The sequence below is a fragment of the Seriola lalandi genome, unplaced genomic scaffold (assembly GCF_002814215.2).
Source record: "Seriola lalandi dorsalis isolate HSWRI2012SDOR001 ecotype SW California unplaced genomic scaffold, Sedor1 jcf7180002052023, whole genome shotgun sequence".
NCBI lineage: Eukaryota > Metazoa > Chordata > Actinopteri > Carangiformes > Carangidae > Seriola > Seriola lalandi.
The window spans coordinates 40,013-44,830 of NW_019522576.1; the positions used below are offsets into that span (position 1 = coordinate 40,013).

Here is a 4,818-nt window from a genome sequence, read left to right on the forward strand (position 1 = left end):
TTTTCTGACAACTATCCTCTCCCATATCACACACACACACACACACACACACACACACACACACACACACACACTCCTCATGCTTCCACTCATGTATCTGATGATGGCACTGACACCACACTGCTTCAGGATGGGACAGTGGATGAGGGTCTGGAGACCTGTGGTGGAGGACTGGACCAGATGTGCAGGGTTCTGCATGAATCCTGATCCAGCACATGACGCAGCAGCAGCAGCAGCAGCAGCAGCAGCAGCAGCAGATCTCCTGTTGCAACTTTTCCACATCTGCCTCATCCAGCAGCGTCACACCGATCGAAACATTTACAACAACACACAGCGGTCAGAGCTGAGCATGATGAAACGTACACGCTGGAGAAAATGAGTCACTACACAGAGCAGCGGTGCAGCACCTCCCCCTACGTCCTCACCTTTAGGAGGATTTTTTCTTTTTATGAATGGGAGGGTGGGGGGTGGAGGGGGGTGACCTACCAGTAGGCGCCGGTGGAGCCGCTTGGTTCTCCTCAGGGTGCCCATGATGCGGCGGCCCATCTTTTTGGCGTACCACACAGAGTTGAGCATGCTGCTGCTGCTGCTGCGAAGGTGGAGGTGGTGTGTCGCCTCCTCTGCGCCTCCTCTCGCTCCTGCAGCAGGCTGCGGGGTGGCAGAGGTGGTGCTGGCTGGAGAGCAGACGATGGGAGGGGGGCTTCACTCCACCTTGTGTCCCCCCCCCCTTCCTCTTTCTCCTCTTCCTCACAGACACAAACAGGGAGGCTGCAGAGGAGCTGACGGAGGAGCCGACACACGCCGAGATCGTCCTCCTCCGTTTAGTTTACGAGCAGCAGCAGCGGGAGACGTGAGCCGGTGAACGGCAGTCGTTACACGCCGGACTTGACTGGAAAAAGAGAGAGGAGCCTCGGGGGGAGCGGATTAACCTGCCGGGGTGAGAGAGCATCGCTTAGCAGGCGGAGAGAGAGCAGCCGGTCGTCCAGCCTCCGTCTGTCTAAAGCAGACAGCGAACAGCAGACTGCAGCGCTGACGAGGACGGAGAGACGACAGAGACAGTGTTTAAAGAGAGAGCAGACAGGGAGGAAGTTAGTCCTCTGATGTCTTCTCTCTGCAGCTCCTTCCTCCTCCTCCTCTTCCTCCCCCTCCTCCCTTCTGGTTGTCAGCCCCGGGAGGGAAGGGGGGGGGGTCCAGCTGACCTCTGTCCTACTTCAGTCCTCAGACTTTGAGTCCCTTTCTAAAAATGAGTCAGCAGGGGAAACTCGCACCAGAAAACTGCTGAGTGATCACGGCTGTGACGGACAGCGTGGTGATGTGTCGAGTCACGACGGCTGATCGGAGACAGAGGAACTTCATGTAGGAAGCTGCTGTTAGTCAGTGGTGACTTTAGCAGTTAGTTCAAACTCTGTACGCTACGGAAGCCTAATGCAGTCACTTAGGAAAACAACATTCTGCTGCATGTCGGTTATTTTGAATTAACAAAACAATGATCTCAGAAGAGAAAATAATCTCGTTAATTCAGAAAAACATAGGATCTTTTTTTTTTTTAAAGAAAACTTTTACTTTACTTGACTAAGATTTTTTTTTTTTTTAATTAACATAATTCTGAAATAATGATCTTTTTAATTCAGAAAAACAACAGAATTAGTTTTTCTCAAGTTAATGCAATACGTTTCTGTAGTACGCAGTTCTGGAGGCAAATTAAATTAATATAAAACATAAAATATGTAAAAAAAAAAAAAAAATACATTAAAAATATAAGAATTTAAAAAGTAATTAAAAAAAACAAATATAATACCATTTAATTCCTGATAAAAATGTAAACAACACATGAACTTGTGCTCGATGTGGTTCAGGCTGAACTGGGTTACATTTTTTTAAGATATTTTATTTATATATATATGTATATGTATATATATATATATATATATATATGTTTTTGTTTTTTTTGCAGTGATTCTAATTGCCTTCAAAAAATGAAACTTCCAGGTATTTATACGTGTAAGTCTTCATGTCATAGTTCATCCATAGATTGGTATCAGCTACGACAAGAGAGTTGGAAGTTGCTTTAAAAGATTCTCGTGTTTCATCTCTGAGTAACTGAGTAAGATCAGTGTGCGGTCCACAGAGTGGGCGGTCTTGTTTTCATACGTTAACAAAGGTGTGTGATAAATTTCCAGGAAGTTCTCGCCCTTTGATGTTCAGGTTGAGCCTGTCCAAACTCTGTGGATTTTTTTGTGCTTGTTTGTTTCTAACATGTATCTGAGAGCGGAGTTAGTTTAAAGAAGCCATTCATTACAAAACACTGTCACAATTACTGAAAATCCATGAGGTTCCACAGGGCTCTCTCCTGGGTCCTCTGCTTATGTCGTCAGCATGGGTCACAGTCCCAAGGAAAAGCACTGATTTACATCACTATGCAGATGACACCCAATTCTATATAGCTGTTGATCCCGAGCACCTGAGCCTCATTTACTCACAAACTGCTTCTCTGAAATCAACAAATGAATGAAGCAAAACTGGATTTCCTCCAAAAGAGCAGTGACACAAACTTTGCCTTCAGTTTACCACAAAGTCTCACTGTCAATCCTTACATCAATGGACAGTATGCAAATTAAGACAACTATTCATCACTAATAAATGCCATGCTGTAAGAAAAAATTGCAGGGTGTGACCAACAGAGAAAGTTGGTAGCCTGGAGCCCGGTTCATGCATTTATTACAAGTAGGCTCAACTCCTGTGATTCAGAGACCAAAGTATCTGTTCAATATGACCAGTGTCACAGAAAATTATGATCACAAAAACAGTGTCAGTAAAATGCTAAAAGCTAAAGATAATCATTTCATCTCACCTCTTTTACCAACTATGCAAGACTGATGTCAAACAGTAGGAGAAAGTCTCCGGATGAGATCCACAAAAGTACAGTCGAGTGCTCAAAACAATCCCCGGACTCAGACGCCGCAAGAGGCTTTTGCCCGTGGAACCATGTATGGTAAAGAATCCAGAAGATGCAATTTATATCTGCAAAGATGTGGCTCCAATTTACACAGTTACATGGGGTTTTATTGAGTTGGTTCAAACACTTGACCTGAGGTACAAAATGCCAAACTAACATGTGATGCATTCATTGAATTTACATCATGATACGTATTGTTATCTGGATATGAAATGAGCTGGATCAGAATATGAGATTTTGGTCACATGGCAGAGCCCGACTTGGACTGACAATAGGTTCTTTCCTCTTTAATATGGGCCAATGTAATGTTGTTGAGCTGTGTTACTCTTCTGGAAATGTGCATCGTCTGAAAACTGTCAAAAAGTCAATGTACGAAACAAGAAACCACGTCCTGCTGATTCTAAGTTTCCCTGATCTTCCCTGCCTGGAATACGCCTCCTGACATTCCATGATTTCCTTGATATTCCATGACCGACTGGCTATAAATAGAGTCGGCCTGCCCTCCCATAATGCTTTGTCGCATTTGGGAATGAAGTGTAGCAGCAGAGATGAGACGATGGAGAAGAAACATTAGTGACAAGTCATTTCATGGCCTCTGATTCCTTTGTCTTGGTGCTAAATATACATCAGAGCTGCTGTAAATCTTTCTGTTGGGGACGAACAGAAGGCCAGCTACTCTGCATTTTACTATCACCCCCCCCCCCAAACTACAACTCCCCCAACTCTGTTACAGAAAGCCTCACTAAATCTGTCCTTGTCCTTCTCTGCAGGTTCAACCCCCTCCTCCTCCTCCATTTTCCTGCCGTCAGGATTTTCTTTGTCGGCATTCATCTCCTGTGTTGCCATGGTGCTGCCGAGGAGAGCAAGCGAGAGGCGGAGGAAAAGATGAAAAAAAATGAAAGGAATAATAAAAAAGGAGTGTACAGTACGTCCTCCCAGCCGTTAGTGTCTTTGTGGGATGTAAGGATCCATTCATTGCGATACAGTGGCGGAGATAACTGCCTGCTGACGTCAGGCCGGGGCCGGGCGGCTGCCGCAGATCAAACGTGGCGGAAAACATGAAGAGCAGCCTCGCTGCCAGAGCAGGTGACTGTACCGGTGAAGATGACAGCGTGGACTTCCTGCTCACTGACCAAACAGTTGTCCAGCTGCTGTTTGGTCTGATGTTAACTCCGACTCCCAAGTAGAACAAACACTGCACGGCTTCGAGTTATTGTACAACTACAGTCACTTCACAGCATGTCAAATGCTCAACATGCTAAAGTTAGCACATTAATATACCATCTTCGTTTAGCTAATTAACAGTAAACTCAAAGAGCAGCTGAGGCTGATGGGAACGTCATTAGTTCTGCAGGTGTTTGATCATAAACCAAAGCGTTGGGCCTGATGACGGTCGGAGAGTCACCACAGTTATTACAGTTCATCCTCAGGGGAACATGAACCTCTGAACCAATCACAACCAATCATCGCAATCCATTCAACAGTTTTGGAGACGCTTCGCTCAAAGCCTCAAATGTCAACCTCATGGTGGCGCTACAGGAAAAGTCAGTAGGACTCATCCTTCATCAAATGACAAAACCAAAAGCAGGAAACAGCTGGTTTCCTGATTACCATTTAGAAAGAGGGAAACAAAGAAACGACAAAATGATCCGTTATCTGGTTTTCCTGGATGTGATGATAAGTGAATATCAGGAATTGAAATATCTGCGTTGAAATCATCTTTCATTTTCTCAGTGGGATTTCTTTGAGTGTAAGTGCAGTAGATCGATGAGGAGATGAACGTCTCTCTACTGAAATGGATGAACATTTGATGGAGATGTGAAGAATAAATAATACATCTGTACTGAAGTGATACTGGATGG

General features: G+C 44.8%; 1 protein-coding gene across 3 annotated transcripts in view; it reads right to left on the reverse strand.

Annotated features, from left to right (window-relative positions):
• The window catches only part of dlg1b (discs large MAGUK scaffold protein 1b), a 100,195-nt gene that overhangs the window by 37,510 nt on the left and 57,867 nt on the right, over nucleotides 1-4,818 (reverse strand). The gene's annotated exons all lie outside the window — the stretch shown is intronic.